Below are 18,673 nucleotides of genomic sequence, written 5' to 3'. Positions count from 1 at the left end.
CCCCAAAGCATAACTTGCAGCTCCGGTCACCGAATGACACACCGTAACAAACGGCTTGGAGCCCAAGTTCTCAACTACTTCTAGAATTCACAAATATCAGAATTTGTAATTCAAATGATCAAGTTGTCCCAGTTTCCTTGGCCGCATGCAGCTGCACTGACTTTCCAAGTTGAGACCGCCTACTTCGGATGCTCATAACTCATGATGCAGAAGTCTAATTCATGAGCTATAAATCACAGCTGAGAATTTTTATTAAAAAACATTTCTTGGATACTCAAACAACCAAAACATCAGCATCCAAGCCTGGCAAAACCACACCTTTATACATGAATTTTTACATGGTCACTTCCAAGACTTGCAGGGCTATGTACAAATATATACATGAGGCTAGTGGGCAATCTTTTTGGCATGATCTAATGACTTTATGCTCATCAGAAAAATGTCTGACATAGCTTGCCAACTCCCCCTAGCCTGCTGGATCATTCATGAAAAGCAGAGGTTTCTAGGGTGAACAACTGTTGCAACTCATGAGCTTCTTCATTTTTAGACCTCTCAATATGCTGCAACCTCCATGCTTCGAATTTCTTGAGCAACGATTGCACCTTGAAGTATAAATTCTTTAGTTTGAAATTCTTATTCTTCCATACTCCCAATACTTGCTTCACGACCAACAAGGCATCTCCTTTGATCTAATTTCCAGCTGTAAACAGATGTGCAAGCCACCTTCAAGAGCCATGTATTCTGCTCCATTGTTGGTTTTTGCATCAAGTTTCAGCCCTTATTTCCTTACAAGGTATCATAAATGACAATGCCTCCTAAAGCAGCATCATGACTTCTTCAATAAGAGCCATCAAAATATAACAGTGAAGCATCAGATATGGCAAGAGTCTCGACTTTCTTCTTTCGCACCACCTTTTCCTTAACCAAAACAAGAGTACCTTTATAAGTGAGTAAATTTGTCAGGGTAGCCCGAGTACTCTCTTCTACCAAAAAGGTGAACTGGAAATCCTGAAGTTCAATAACCCATTTCATCATTGTTTTTGATATATTTGAATTATTGAACAGTTGAGGAAGCAATGAATAGTTGGTGAGGAAAGTATACAACTTTTGCAACAAGTAATGTCTGAATCGTTTGCAAGCATAAACCATACTGGTCATCACCAATTCAATTTCAAAGTTGTCTCTTTCATGAAGAGTCTTTACTTTTCTAGAAAAATGAACACGCTTTATATACTAAGATTCCTTCCCCTTTTGCAACAACATGGCCCCAATGGCATCGTCTCCCACTAATGGGTTAACATAGAACTCCTTTTCCCAATCAGGAGCTTGCATAATGAATAGTGTACTCAAAACTTCTTTGACTCTCTCAAAAATATTTTCACAATCACGTGTCCACTCCGGGGGATCATTCTTAACTGTTTGTTGCAATGGATACAATAACTATGATGCCAAAGCTATGAAACAAGAAAGATATTTAACCTTCTGTATGAAAGTGGCTGGTATCCTTTGGAGATGATAGCAATAATAAAGCTTCCACTCTCTCTGGATTTGCCTCTATCCCATTTTCTGAAATCACATGTCCAAAAAGCTTCACCCTTGGCTTCGCCAAATGACACTTCTTAGGGTTCAGCCTAACCCCCGCATTCAGCATACCTTGCAAAAGTCATTTCAAGCTTTTGAAACATGCTCTTTCCTTGAACTGTATACACAGAAATCATCTATGAATCCTTTGACAAACTTCCCAACAAATGGGTTAAGGACCCAATCTACTTTTCTTTCAAAAGATCCAAGCCTATTTGTCAACCCAAAATGAAGGCAACAAAAGCAGAAACAACTCCATGGCGTGATAAAAGTAGTCTTTTTTCGGTCTTCATAAGCAAGGATAAGCTGAAATTACCCTGAATAACCATCACAAACACCGTATCTTTCAAAGCCAGCCACGACATCCAAAAGTTGATCAATGAAAGGTAAGGGGTAAGGATCTTTCTTGGTCACTGCATTTAATGACTTATAATCAATGCAAAGTCTTCAACACCCATCTTTCTTTGGAGTGACCACTACAGGGATCACCCATTCAGCGTTATCAACTGGCACAATGAACTCTGCATCCAAAAGTTTATTCATTTGTTCTTACCCATCCTTCTTAGTTTCTGTCATATTGGCTTTGCCCCTTCAACTAGTTCAATCTTCACAGGATCTCCAATAACCCCCTTATTTCTTGCTATGAAGTGATGAAAAGATTTGGAAACATTTCCAACATTGTTAAGTACTCCCTTCTTTTCTCCTTATGTCAGATCGGTACTCAACATATTTTGAATCAACTCTTTCTTCACTAGAAATTCTTGTTTAGGCTGCATCAACTCCTCAAGTTGCTCTAAACTGCTCGAAGCATTTATATTCCCTGACACTTGCAACATTTCACCCACTTCTCTCTTCTCCTCATCCAACAACAAGAATGACACTTCACCCTCATCACTGGAATTGGAAACATTGCTACTTTCTGAATCTTCAGAACTGTCTTCATTGGTAACTTCAGAATCATCATTTTCACTCACATCTTCTTGTGCCAAAGATTGCTTGCTTGGTACTCAATAAAACACCCTCTTTTCACCCTTCCTGCCATACACACAGATTGTGCCCTTGCCCCAATCTTGCACAGCACCAACAACTCTCAACCAAGGTTGTCCCAAAATGAGAGGAAAAGCTCTTAGGGCAGCTAGCATAACATAAAATCTTACTATAACCTTCACGTTAAAGACTTCAACTTCCAAATTCTTAATCAGCCCCAAACGCTTCACTTTGGCATGGTTTGCTAGTCGAATCTTAAACCCAGAGCTCTCGCATGTAATGAGACCCAGTCTCTCGACACATGACTGTGTGATCACACAAACTTGAGCACTTCCACCAATGTAGGCTTCTCCTGAGGCAAGCTTTTCCATGCATGGGAACCCCCCATATATTTTTTTCCCTTTTACCAAAAAATATTTCCTATTATATAAGTTACTTTTGATTTTTCTTCCCTTTTTACAAATGTTTTAGCCTTTATTAAATAAATAAGACTTATGCTAATCAATCACGATGTAGCATAAATAAGTAATCTTTCTTTGTTGATCTCTCTTTTGACCTTAAGCATTACATATATATATTCTAAATCACATTATATATATTTAGTATTTTCTAATATTTTTTCATGTATATATACTATTCCACCCTACCAAATATTTTATTCACTAGTTTTCATTTTCAAACCTCAACCCCGCTTTCAAATTTCAATAATACCTCCATCTAAATGATTGCCAATCTTTTCACCACTCTAGGTCATGTTTTCATACACACGAAGGAGCTTACACTTGAAGGCAAGAGAGAAGTGCACTCAAAGGGGACCACCAAAAGACGTTTGCAGCCACAAATAATACATTATTTGGCTGAATTTTTTGCAGAGAGAAGAATCCCGAATCTGAAGAAGTGTTCAACATGAAAGTTGTAGCTCGTGAGCTCAACTTTTAGCTCAAATGTTTTTAGAATTTTTCGAGTTATGAACGGGATCTATGATTTTTGTGGTGGACCCCAATTTTCTCGTGTAATGGTGACACAGGCCATCCCAGTTTTCTTCCCTCTAGAATGACTATGGTTCTACAAGTCTTCAAGCATGATTACAAGAGACAAGGTTCTTTTAATGAGGTCTTGGAAAGTCTAGAGTGATTCTATCACCATTTTTGGAGGATCCATCCTCATTAACAACTATCCACCTTCGACAACCACTTTTGTAAATTTCTTACCTCTCTTCTCTCCCTAATAAGCTTAGGTCTAGCCAAAGCTAGACTATTGTAAATATCTCCTATCCTCTACATCCTATTCACATTCTCTCTTCTTCTCTCTCTATTGACCCTGGTATTTTAAATAATGAGGAGACAAGATGGGAGGCATAGTCACATGCACCCCATTTTCCTAGTCACCAGAGTGGGACACTCACCTCAATTAGAAATATTGCTAAATCCCCCCTCCTTCCCTATATAAAGAGGCCATGAGAGCTCACTAAGGGGGGAGATACACACACACACACACACACACCTATCGATACACACCCTTGTGCTACATGCTTGTAGCATGAACCCTAATCACATAATCACAACACCATCACCATCACCATCACCATGCACAAAAAATGAGCACCATACCTCCACACCACTTGTAATTAAGGGTTGAAGGCACAATTTCAAGAAGAAGAAGGGTGGACACACTCATGATATACCTCGCCATCAACTCCCATCTCTCCATTATGCCTCCTACGATCTTGTTCCCTTCTCATCTTCTTGCCATACGCTACCTATTGTATTTATCTTTTGCAAGCAATCAACACACTCCATCTTGGTGCCATACCTTGTGTCGCTTTGGATACATTTCATTGTGAGTATGGTATAAGCTTGTTCCTTGCCAATTATTATTTTTTTTGCTTATGTTAGGGTGTGCGGATTCGCCAACATACACACACTCTCTTTCTCTCCCTCTCATTTTTCTATCATGTTGCTAATTGCATCTTGAGGTGTGCGGATTCGCCACCTCTTGTATGAGAAGTGAGCATACTTGCATGTTTCCCTGACCTCAATATTATCTTCTTACTACATGCACGAGCAGCAAGCCCATTCTCACTCACTCACACTCTCTCACCTTATTCTCCGACCACCCCATTCCACATTTGGGCGTGGATCTTGAAATTTTTTTCCATGGCATTTTTCATTGTGTATATTCATGCGTCCTAGCTGCATATCTTGCTAGGTGGTGCCCCTATTGTGTACCTCCCATGATGAGGCCATTGTGCATAGTCTTGGTGTAGAGGCCACCGGGTGTATTTTTCACATCCGCCTCTCATTTGGTGCCCCCACTGAGGAGGGATCTTGAAACCTTCAGTTTACAAGGCTGACATGTTTACTTCTCTTCATCGACGAGTGGCTTCTTGAATTCTCTAATTGGACCACTGAAGAGGAGGAGCTTCAAGAGGGTTTGATGCAAGCCATCAAGACACTCTTGCCAGGGTGTTGTATTGTTAGCATAGAAGAGGTGGTCAGACCCTCTTTCCCTACTCAAATTTTTTACATTTCTCATCATCCCCGCAAGCGTAAAATCAAGGCACAAGCCGCATCATGCTCACATTGTAGCCAAAAACATACTACCAGTGATGGATGCTTACATCAAAGGGCAACACATCTCCAATATCTACATTGATGGTGGCGCACAAATATGCGTCATGAGTGAAAAAATGATGCACCATTGGGGTTTAGAGGCATTAGGCAAAATTGGGACTCACAAAGGAGCCCTTTAAGGAGTTTGACATTACCTCTTTGTACCAAAATGGACGCATGGATAAATTTTTGCAAATAAACTCCAAAGTTGGCGGAGGTTTAGCAGTTAGAATGTCCTCTTCAAGCTCTATCTACTGATATATAGCACGCCATGAGATTCCTCATATTTTAGAGGATTCTTTTTTTGATTCACTTAGATTTTGAATGAGTTGTCACATCATAGGTGAATAAAAAAAAGAATCTTCTAAAATATGAGGAATCTCATGGCACGCTATATATCAGTATAGATAGAGCTTGAAGAGGACATTTTAACTATCAAACCTCCGCCAACTTTGGAGTTTATTTGCAAAAATTTATCCATGCGTCCGTTTTGGTAGAGAGAGGTAAAGACAAACTCCTTAAAGGGCCCCTTTGTGAGTCCAAATTTTGCCTAATGTGAGTCAGCCGGCACCATGCCGAGCCAAAATGGCAAAAATGTAAAAGTTTAATGTGTTGGTGTTATAAATGCAGTTAGGATAAAGGCATTCAACACCGAGGTAGATGTAGACATTTTTCTCATGCCACACAAAGGGGAGGGCTACCCTATCATTCTAGGGAGGCCTTGGCTTATGGCTATGAAACCTAAGCAGGACTGGAACACCGGCATAATCCAGATGAAGGATGCAAAAGGGAGGCCAATACTTTACGACATGAAGATAGGTCAACGTCAACACGACATGGATCTAGAAACCTCTGAGAATGAGTTTTCTAGTGGTGACTCTTCAACCACTTTAGAGGAGGAGTCAACAATGAGTGAAGAAAGTGACAGTAGCATTGAGGTGATGGGGATCATTCTCAAGGACCCTAAGAAGATGGATCAACCTCATGCCTCATCATCACACCAAGGGGAGACACCAGGTATAGAACCTCTCGTAGAAGCAAGTAAGCTACATCAAATTCTCTCTAGTGAGTTGCGTGGGAAGGAGCATGGAGATTATGTTTTGATGCTAAGTAATTTTACCACATTGTTCATTGATGAATATGATAAAATCATTGGCATCACAGTAGTTCAACATCACATTAAGCTCAAGGAGGGAAGTAAACCTGTAGTGCAGAAGCTCAGGCGGCTAGGAGTAATTCAACAAGACGCCCTACTCAAAGAGGTGAGGAAATTGCTAGAAGCCAGTTTTATCTATCCTGTTGAAGACTCAGACTGGGTTTCTCCAGTGGTAGTCACACCAAATAAGAATGGTAAGTTAGAGGGTTTGTGTTGATTACAAGCCTCTTAATGCAGCCACAAAGAGGGACCATTTTCCTCTTCCTTTTCAAGACAAAATTCTCAATGAGGTAGTAGGACATGAGCGCTACACATTCTGTGATGGCTACTCAGGCTACTTCCAAATTAGCATCACTGAAGAAGATAAAAAAAAGACAACCTTCATCACACCATGGGGATGTTTTGCTTACAAAGTTAGGCCTTTTGGTCTCACTAATGCTCCAGCCACTTTTCAGCGATATGTGACATTTGTTTTTCAGCCATTCTTTGGAAAATCGATCCGTGTTTTTATTGATGACTTTTGTATCTATAGCTCTCGCTCTCTTCATTTGGAGAAAGTTTATGAAGGTCTAGCTAGGCTACAAGCTTTGGGTGGCCAACTCAATGTGGAGAAATGCCACATTGGTGAAAGCAAGGTTACTCTTCTTGGCCATGTGATCTCGGCCAAAGGCATTGAAGCTGACCCAAGCAAGGTTCAAGCCTTGGTGGCTTTGACCTCTCCCACCACAACAAAGAAATTGGTCTCTTTTCTTCAAAAGGTGATGTATTTGAGTAGGTTCATTCACTTGCTCTCCCAAGTGGTTCTCCCTTTACAACAAGTTACCCATCAAGAGATCTTCACTTGGAGTGAAGAAAATGAGCAACAATTCAATGAGGTAAAACAAATTCTAGCTTCACTTCCCACCATAGCACCTCCAATGTGCGACGAGCCATTTTATGTAAACCCTAGTGTGGGCAATGACACACTTGGGGCTGTATTGATGCAAAAGGATCTTCAAACTTCTTTCATGCGTCCTATCTACTTCTCTAGTTGAATGATGACTCCATCAGAAAAGGGATACACGGCAGTGGAGCACATGGTGCTTGCATTAATGTTTGATACCACAAAATTTTGCTCTTATTTATTGTCTAGACCATTCATAATCTTAACAATGGAAGACGTATTTTCTTATGTAATGCAGCACATGGATGTTTCTTCTAGGATTTCCAAATGGCTCACAAGGCTGCAAGAGTTTGACTACACAATGCAAGTGGAGAACTCCACAAGGGCCAGTCTAGGAGGTATTCTCACTCATCGCCACTATGAAAAGAAGCTAAAGATAAAGCCAGCTGATCAAGAGATTACACCTGTGCTGGAAGTCCCTAAGGTAGAGGAGGCTCACTCTCTTTTCTTTGATGGAGCCTACAAGAGGAAAGTGGACAAAGCTATAGCAGGCATTGTCATCTTCAACGAGCAAGGGGATAAGTTTTTCTCCATTGGGAATCTCTTGGATTCTCACTCTAACAATGAGGCAAAATATGCAGCCTTAACTCTTGGGTTAGAGTGGTGTGTGGCACGGGGCATTCAACGATTAAATGTATTTGGTGATGCCAGGCTTTTAATAAAACAAATACAAGGAACTTGGGCTTGTAAAACTCATAGCTTTCTAGGCCATTTGCACAAAGTTAAGGAACGTTTAGGGAAATTTCAAGTTGTACAATTACATCATGTCCCTCGAGCAGAAAATCAAGAAGCAGATGCTCTAGCTAGAGAGAAGCTGCAAGATGTTTCAGTGGTGGCTACTATCAAGTTGAAGCTGCCCCTCTTCCAAGGTAGCGATGCTATGCCTGACATCATGAGTTTCTTGGACACAGGAGAGTGTCCTAAAGATCTTACTAAGGGTCAAAAGCAGTGTCTTGTGCGCAAGGCAACAAAATACCGCCTTATCAATGACGACCTCTACTGCAAGGGTAAGGATCAAATTCTTAGGCGTGTACCTCTCTCTAGAGAGATCACTAAAATCATTTCAAGTTTCCATGATGGTGTTTGCAGAGGACACTTTGCACTTGACATCACTAGTAGAAAGATTCTACAAGCCGGGTCTGTATGGCCTAGTCTACATAGGGATGTGCATCATTGGTGTAAAACATGCAAGGAATGTCAAAAGGCAGGCGATAGGAGGCTCACATATGAGCCACAGACTCCTCTCATATGGACCATTTGAGAAATGGGGAATTGATGCTATTGGGCGTTTGCCAAGGAGCCAATCAGGTAAATTGTATATTATCATGGGTATGGACTACATGACTAGGTGGGCTGAAGCAGTTGCCACCACTTGGATTACAACTAAGGAAAAGGCTAAGTTCGTATTTGAAAACATTTGTTGTCGTTTTGGCACTCCTCTTGAAATAATTTCTGATAGGGGACCAGGTTTTAGAGGAACCTTGTAGGAGAGCTGATGGAGAAGCTGGGTATCTCACAATGAAATGGTTTGGTGGAAAAGGTAAATGGTATGATCTGCAAAATCATCACTAAACATGTAAACAATCAAAAAAGTGATTGGGACAAGCATCTTATGGCTGCACTTCGGGCTTATCGCACTTCGTTTCGCACATCCCTTGGGTTCACACCATATCACTTGGTGTATGGTAAGGAAGCCATTTTACCCATTGAAGTACAATTGGCTAGTCTCAGGGTGCTAGTTGGGCAGGTGGAACGTCCTAATGCTCATCTCCACAACCACATTCTTGATCTAGAGAGGCTTCAAGTAGACAGAGAAGATGCTATCAACTATTATGTAGCACAGGCAGAGCAACGTCGACTTACATTCAACAAGGGACTTAGGGCAAAAGGTCTAAAGAAAGATATGTTGGTCCTACGGTATGATAACAGGTTTGATACTAGGAAGGATAAAAAATTTTCACCCAGATGGGAGGGGCCATTTTTCATTAGAAAGCGTTACACCAATGGAAGTTACCAATTGATGGATGCAAATGGTAGGCTCCACAAAACACGTGTCAATGGATGGAGGTTGAAGCAGTACTTTTTGAGGTTTGATCAAGCACCTATGATTGAAATCCCTGAGGAGGGAGACTCCTCCACCTCAATTGAAGGAGAATCAAGTATAGAGCTAGAGGCATGAATACCTCTACCCTTAGGGGGAGGACAAAAGAGGCAAGCTTTTCCATGCATGGAAACCCCCCATATATTTTTTGCCCATTTATCAAAAAATATTTCCTATTATATAAGTTACTTTTGATTTTTCTTCCCTTTTTCACAAACGTTTTATCCTTTATTAAATAAATAAGAATTATGCTAATCAATCACGATGTAGCATAAATAAGTAAGCTTTCTTTGTTGATCTCTCTTTTGACCTTAAGCATTAAATATATATATTCTAAATCACATTATATATATTTAGTATTTTCTAATATATTTTTCATGTATATATATTATTCCACCCTACCAAATATTCTATTCACTAGTTTTCATTTTCAAACTTCAACCCCACTTTCAAATTTCAATAATATCTCCATCTAGATGATTGACAATCTTTTCAACACTCTAGGTCATGTTTTCATACACATGAAGGCAAGAGAGAAGTCCACTCAAAGGGGACCACCAAAAGACCTTTGCTGCCACAAATAATACATTATTTGGTTGAATTTTTTGCATAGAGAATAATACCGAATCGGAAGAAGTGTTCAACATGAAAGTTGTAGCTCATGAGCTCAACTTTTAGCTCAAATTTTTTCAGAATTTTTGAAGTTATAAATGCGTAGCTATGATTTTTGTGGTGGCCCCCCGTTTTCTCGTGTAATGGTGACACAGGCCATCCCCAGTTTTCTTCCCTCTAGAATGGCTATGGTTCTACAAGTCTTCAAGCATGATTACAAGAGACAAATCTCTTTTAATGAGGTCTTGGCAAGTCTAGAGTGATTCTATCACCATATTTGGAGGATCCATCCTCACCAACAACTATCCACCTTCTACAACCTCTCTTGTAAATTTCTTACCTCTCTTCTCTCCCTAATAAGCTTAGGTCTAGCCAAAGCTAGACTATTGTAAATATCTCCTATCCTCTACATCCTATTCAAATTCTCTCTTCTTCTCTCTCTATTGACCCTGGTATTTTAAATAATGAGGAGACAAGATGGGAGCCATAGTCACATGCACCCCATTTTCCTAGTCACCAGAGTGGGACACTCACCTCAATTAGAAATATTGCTAAATCCTCCCCTCCTTCCCTATATAAGGAGGCCATGAGAGCTCACTAAGGGGGGAGACACACACACACACACACACACACACACCTATCGATACACACCCTTGTGCTACATGCTTGTAGCATGAACCCTAATCACACAATCACAACACCATCACCATCACCATCACTATCACCATGAACACAAAATGAGCACCATACCTCCACACCACTTGTAATTAAGGATTGAAGGCACAATTTCAAGAAGAAGAAGGGTGGACACACTCATGATATTCCTCGCCACCATCAACTCCCATCTCTCCATTATGCCTCCTACGATCTTGTTCCCTTCTCATCTTCTTGCCATACGCTACCTATTGTATTCATCTTTTGCAAGCAATCGACACACTCCATCTTGGTGCCATACCTTGTGTCGCTTTGGATACATTTCATTGTGAGTATGGTATATGCTTATTCCTTGCCAATTATTATTATTTTGCTTATGTTAAGGTGTGCGGATTTGCCACCATACACACACACTCTCTCGCCCTCTCATATTTCTATCATCTCGCTACTTGCATCTTGAGGTGTGCGGATTCGCCACCTCTTGTATGAGAAGTGAGCATACTTGCATGTTTCCCTAACCTCATTATCTTCCTTACTACATGCACGAGCAGTAAGCCCATTCTCACTCACTCGCTACTCCTCTCACCTTATTCTCCGACCACCCCATTCCATATTTGGGCATGGATCTTGAAATTGTTTTCCATGGCATTTTTCATTGTGTATATGTATGCATACTAGCCGCATATCTTGCTAGGTGGTGCCCCTATTGTGTACCTCCCATGATGAGGCCATTGTGCATAGTCTTGGTGTATAGGCCACCGGGTCTATTTTTCACATCCGTCTCTCACTCCCATGCCCACACCTTTGTGCCAAGCGTTCACCACAAGACAAATGTCGGGTAACTCATCACATCACATCCAACACTCTGGCTTCTCCATGCTTTGGCTCTTTCTCTGGATTCACTAATGACTTCCATTGCCTCTTTAGTTTGGGCACCATATTCATCAACTGTCCAGAAATACAATCTACTTTCCTCCCAATCAGGTCTTCCTTTAACTGTAAGTTGTTTGGCCTTCTCCCAAAGGTAAATCTGCTACTTCAAACCATTTACGAGGTCTTCTCTTCCTCTTAACTTTCGCATCTTCACCCTCTTTCTCTTCTCATTTCTTTTTGTTGGGACCTGAAGCGGCACAGGCTTCACTCTCTCTTTTGCCTAAGTGCATCATATCTGCTTCTTTCTTTTCTACTCGCACAATACCCACATGACCACCAAAGGTGGAGGCCTGATTTTTCTGTTCAATACCTTGATCTCCTGGTATATCCAATGCATAATCATTAGCCATGTTAGGAATCTGCTGAGGAAGTGGAAACATATCACCTCCCATCCTTGTTGGCTTTGAACAATACGTGCTGATATGACCAAGTTCACCACAATTATAACAGGTAGGGATGAACCTCCTTTGCGGCTCAAAGACGCCTTGTCCACGACCTGCATTAGCATTGGGCTTACCTTCACACGCTTGGTCCATTCCTCTACCACGACCACGACCACGACCACCTCCAAGAATACTGAGCCGCAATTCCTGCATCATGTTCATCATATCTTGCATATTTCGATGTAATTGTTCAGTGTTAGCAACCTTTTGAATAGGTTGGGCTCCAATCTTTGCCTGATTTTTCTCATTTTGGCGACCATTACCTTGCACACGGACCGCTTTTCCATACTCATTAAGTCTTTGACCCTTCCATTCTTTCTCCCTGGCGATAGTGCTTGCTTCCTCGAAGGTATCGTGCCTTTTCAGCTCAACTTTGAACTTCAGACTTTCTTTTAATTTTGCCACAAAACGGTCCTTCTTTAACATGGATGCAATGATTTCATTTCCCAAAGCTCGGGTCCATTTATCTTATAAACGGGTGAACTACATTACCAAATCATCAACACTTGATTAACCTTTTTAGTGTACCCCAAAATTTCATGCCAAACTTCATCAAGTACTTCAATGGATCTATATTGTGCAAGAAAAGCTTGCTTCACACGATTGTAGTCTAAATCCACCCCTGGAGTTTGTGCCTACAACAACTCTTCATGATTTTGTAACCAAACTTTTACCTCATCTTGTAAACTGTATTGCAGCAGTTCCAACAATATAGCTTGGTTTAGTATATTTTGCAGTAAGCAATTGACTTTCAATTTTTCAATAAAAGGATGAGCATTCTCATTAGGCAATCCATGAAACTGTGAAAACTCATCCGCCATGTTTGATTGCCAAAAAACACTTACATGTGACGTTGTGAGCGGGATGAAAACACACACAGCGCCTCTATAACAACCTGACACACACTCTTGGGAAGATACACACACACACACACACACACACTATGGGGCACCACTCGGCTTAGAACAACACACCTGGCCGAGACAAGGAACACAGCTCTGGAGTGAGAGGAGAGAGACTATCCACTTGCCCACTCCCCACAAACACACACACACACACACCCAAAAAACTCAGCTCAAAAGAGGAGAATTTCTGATGTTTAGATACAATTGAGCTTGGGCCAACACCAATGGGGCAAATAGCTCACACAATATTGGTAAAATAAGCCAGATACAATCACAAACTAGAGCAGAAACTTCGCTCATAGGAGAAACTTACACAGAAAAACAACAGGAAAAGAGTGAGGAATTTGGCAAAATGGACAACGCCATCGCGTCTGAAACGGCCCAAAACCCCAGTCTACAATGTCAAAGTGCTCAAATCCGGAGCAGTTTACGACCAAAACAAGCTCCAAAATGAGCAAAAACACAGTTGCGGCTGTTCCTCCTCTCTTCTCCACGTTTTTTCTGGTCATATCTTTGTTTTTTCAGCTCCCACACTTAGCTTTATTACTTGGGCACCCTTGGCGTTTTAGATGGCCTCAAACGGACCCCGAACAGGCCAAAAACTGACCTCGCAGTGCATAGTTGTCACCTTTTTGCATCATCCGCACACCTGGCACTCATTTCTTTTCAATAATTCATCCCGCAACCACGTGAAGTGGCCCCAAAAAGTGGTCCTAATGATGACCTTTCTGCATAACTCTCACAAGAAAACACCCACGTTGTGCCCGTACTTCTCCGCGTGCAAGTATTGACCCCATTCACCGTCCTGACGCCACTAGATGCCATATGACGCACCTGCTTACCTCATGTCGTCGGCCCGCGGATAGCTTCCTCGAGAAGTTTTACGCGCTACCAACTCCTCATTATTATAGAAAAAACACACTGGTACTAGTAATAGTGAAAATCGATGCACTATGTACATGCTGCCCTACCTGTACACATGTGGGCCCCACGTAACCACCTGGCTCTGGAAAATGGGCAATCCTTTATTCGATGCCCCATGCATGGATATGTACATATGTGCAATTCCTTGCTCGAAAAAACTCCTAACATAATTTGCCCACCCCCCAGCCTGCTAGAGCATTCATGCTCAGCAGCAGCACTAGTAGATGCTCATTCCACCTGGATCAAAAGGCCAAAGGCATATCGCCTGATTCACAAGAAGCATCATAACACCACACCTACATTTGTCAACAATCAACCAAAATGCACCATAGGCATATCCAACTAACACATCCACCCTCTCTGGAGTTCCAAAAGCATAAATATTGCATGCCACATTCAACCCAACCGATAGAGACAACTGAAGGGACTCATCACCTGGCATCTTGGCTTCACCAGCCATAGCAACAACCTGTAAATCATGCACCCAAGTAGCTAAAAGCATTGTGTGAAGGTAAAGTTGTTGATATCCAAAGCACAAAAGTATCCCCGCAGCACACATATCCCTAGCATAGGCATCCACATAGCTGAGATTGGACTCATATATGCCAAACCCCTTCTCATCATCATAAGCATACTCATCATCACACATAACTTCATCCACATCATAATCATGGCTATCACCACTATCCATAGCTTCTAGCATGGGTTCATCAGTCTCCAAGAATACAGATCCCTGCTCTAAACCACAATCATGCTCACAAATTGGTTCAATCACTGCACATACATCAAAATATGGCTTCAAAACAGGCTCCACATCCAACAAATCCACAAAATGGCTCTCAACCTTGCCCTCTTCCCTAATTTCCAAGGAACTAGTATCCAAAGATACGTGCTCATCATCAATAACCTCAACCTCACACTCACACCCAGAATCACAAGGTACACAAGTAGCCAATGCATCTTTTCAAGACTTTTCAATCCTGTATCCAAAGCATTACTCACCTCTTTAAGCTCTTCCATAAACCTGTCAACCTTCAATACCTCTTTACGCTTCACAATAGACCTTGGGAAGAAACAAGAAACATCATAGGATAGGCTACTTTTCACCTGCTTAGGCTTAACTTCATCTTCCATGTCAAATCCATCTTGCACATGCATACCTGTACTGATACCATGTTCCTCAAGATGCTTAAAGTTCCATTCCTTGTGCTTTGCAATGCATACTGCATCTTCAAAAGACTCGGGCGTCTTCAACTCAACCTTGAACCGCAACCAAGGTGACAAACCATCAACAAAAAAACTTTTCTTCAATGAATAAGGGGGGATCTCATCCTTAAGAGCAACACACCAACGAGTCCATAAATCTGTAAAACCTTGTACATACGCATCAACACCTTGACAAGAACCTTGCTTAAAAGCATTGAGCTCATTCCATACTGCATTTGCATCTTCAAAAACCTGGAAACGCTCTAAAAAAGCTTCTATAAACTTGTCAAGACTCAAACCATAAGAAGAAGCCACTGCTTCTTTAGCTTCCAAATCCATGAACCAAACACGGGCCTCATCTTTAAAAAGCAATCCAAATAGCCTCAAAATCTTGTCCTCATCACACATTTTGTTGCTTATGCATGCCACCTCGACTTGCTCCAGAAATTCTTCCGCATCTTCACCACTTCTTCCATGAAATTCCAGATAAGAGAAAGCCATGGCTACCCAAGTTACAATGCTTTGAGAACCCTTCGAACACACGTGCAAGAACCCAATGCACATCAAATGAGTTTTCATAGTTGATCATCGGAATTATAACAGGCAAAGGAAATTCCAGGATCTCTCATAATCTTCTTGGCCGAACATAAAGACTATGCGCTGCTGGAAAAAAATCTTCCTGGACACATGAACATTTATCTCGATTCTCTGAGTTAAATGAAATGGAGTGAATTGAGGTCCATTTTGATCATCCATTAAAGCCAACCATGAAGCTCCCAAGAAAGCAAACCTGTCTTATCCTCTGATTTTGCCAAAATTTCAGCAGCATAACAACATAAATGGCTCAAAAGACCAAAAGACCAGCCATCATAACTTGGAAAAATTTTGACAGAGTTTTCCTAGAAGTAGAGCAATGAGAACCCAAAATATAGACTGTATCTGTATGCATAAACTGCCAACATTAGAACCCGAGCATCAAATAGGACTCACTAGTACATAGCCTATGGCGAGGTCATGAAAAGGGTGCTCCAGCTACCTGTATCACCGAAAGATCTCCACATTTGAGAATCCCCCAGCTCAATAAAAACCTCACGCTATCGACCCTCACACGAAGGCTAATTCAAATCGCGTATAGTCAAGTCTCAGAAATGACTATCTTCCAGACCAAGTCTCAGAAATGGCTGGGACTGCCAATAGAACCAAGTATGGCTCCACAAATGTGTACAATGGTAGTTTCCACAAGTAACGTACAATCCAGCAGACAATGCGCTCAAACGGCGCCAAGTGATGCATACCCACAACAACTGCAAGTGACATCACTGCTAGTATATCACTATACTCCAGCTACCTGTACCTTTGTGAATCACCTGTACCTATACCTGTCCCTGTAACCTGTAACATGTAATCTGTAATCTGCAACCTGCAACCTGTAATCCCGAAGCTCGAAGCTTGAAGTTCGAAGCACAAGGTACTCGAAGAAGATCCTCTGTGGGGGCGCCAAAAGAATGTGAGCGGGATGAAAACACACACAACGCCTCTATAACGACCGAGACACACTCTTGGGAAGATACACACACACACTATGGGGCACCACTCGGCTTAGACAACACACCTGGCCGAGACAGGGAACAAACCTCTAGAGTGAGAGGAGAGAGACTATCCACTTGCCCACTCCACACAAACACACACACACACACACACACCCAAAAAAATCAGCTCAAAAGAGGAGAATTTATGATCTTTAGATACAATTGAGCTTGGGCCAACACCAATGGGGCAAATAGCTCACACAATATGGGTAAAATAAGCCAGATACAATCACAAACTAGAGCAGAAACTTCGCTCATAGAAGAAACTTACACAGAAAAACAGCAGGGAAAGAGTGAGGAATTTGGCAAAATGGACAGCGCCATCGCGTCCTGAATGGCCCAAAACCCCAGTCTACAATGTCAAAGTGCTCAAATCCGACCTCGAATGAGCAGTTTACGACCAAAACAAGCTCCAAAATGAGCAAAAACACAGTTGCGGCTGTTCCTTCTCTCTTCTCCACGTTTTTCCTGGTCTTCTCTCTGTTTTTTTAGTTCCCACACTTAGCTTTATTACTTGGGCATCCTTGGCCTTTTAGATGACCTCAAACGGACCCCGAACAGGCCAAAAACTGACCTCGCAGTGCATAGTTGTCACCTTTTTGCATCATCCGCACACCTGGCACTCATTTCTTTTCAATAATGCCTCCTACAACCACGTGAAGTGGCCCCAAAAAGTGGTCCTAATGATGACCTTTCTGCATAACTCTCACAAGAAAACACCCACGTTGTGCCCGTACTTCTCCACGTGCAAGTATTGACCCCATTCACCGTCCTGACGCCACTAGATTCCATATGACGCACCTGCTTACCTCATGTCGTCGGCCCACGGATAGCTTCCTCGAGAAGTTTTACGCGCTACCAACTCCTCATTATTATAGAAAAAACACACTGGTACTAGTAATAGTGAAAATCGATGCACTATGTACATGCTGCCCTACCTGTACACATGTGGGCCCCACGTAACCACCTGGCTCTGGAAAATGGCCAATCCTTTATTCGATGCACCATGCATGTGTATGTACATATGCGCAATCCCTTGCTCCAAAAAACTCAGATGGCATCTAGTGGCGTCAGGAGGGCGAACGGGGTCAATATTTGCACGCGGATGAGGACGGACACAACGTGGGTGTTTTCTTGTGAGAGTTATGCAGAAAGGTCATCATTAGGACCACTTTTTGGGGCCACTTCACGTGGTTGCGAGACGCATTATTGAAAAGAAATGAGTGCCAGGTGTGTGGATGATGCAAAAAGGTGACAACTATGCACTGCGAGGTCAGTTTTTGGCCTGTTCGGGGTCCGTTTGAGGTCATCTAAAAGGCCACGGGTGCCCAACTAATAAAGCTAAGTGTGGGAACTGAAAAAACAGAGATAAGACCAGAAAAAATGTGGAGAAGAGGGGAGGAACAGCCGCAAATGTGTTTTTGCTCATTTTGGAGCCTGTTTTGGCCGTAAACTGTTCATCCGATGTTGGATTTGAGCACTTTGACATTGTAGACTGGGGTTTTGGGCCATTCCGAACATGATGGCGCTGTTCATTTTGCCAAATTCCTCCCTCTTTTTCTACTATTTTGGCTTTGTAATCTTCTCCGGTGAGTGAAGCTTCTGCTTCAATTTGTGATTGTATCTGGTATCTTTTACCCATATTGTGTGAGTTGTTTGCCCCATTGGTGTTGGCCCAAGCTCATTTGTATCTAAACATCAGAAGTTCTCCTTTTTTGAGCTAAGTTTTTCGGGTGTGTGTGTGTGTGTGTCTCTGTGTGGAGTGGGTAAGTGGATAGTCTCTCTCCTTTCACTCCATGGGTGTGTTTCCTGTCTCGGCCAGGAGGGTTGTGTAAGCCGAGTGGTGCCCCATAGTGTGTGTGTGTGTGTGTATCTTCCCAAGAGTGTGTCTCGGGTTGTTATAGAGGCGTTGTGTGTGTTTTCATCCCGCTCACATTCTTTTGGCGCCCCTACGGAGGATCTTCTTCGAGGACCTTCTGCTTCGAGCTTCAAGCTTCGAGATTCGGGATTACAGGTTACAGGTTACA

The sequence above is a fragment of the Adiantum capillus-veneris genome, chromosome 10 (assembly GCF_014529385.1).
Source record: "Adiantum capillus-veneris isolate H3 chromosome 10, ASM1452938v2, whole genome shotgun sequence".
Taxonomy (NCBI): Eukaryota; Viridiplantae; Streptophyta; class Polypodiopsida; order Polypodiales; family Pteridaceae; genus Adiantum; species Adiantum capillus-veneris.
This window is presented reverse-complemented; position numbering follows the sequence as displayed.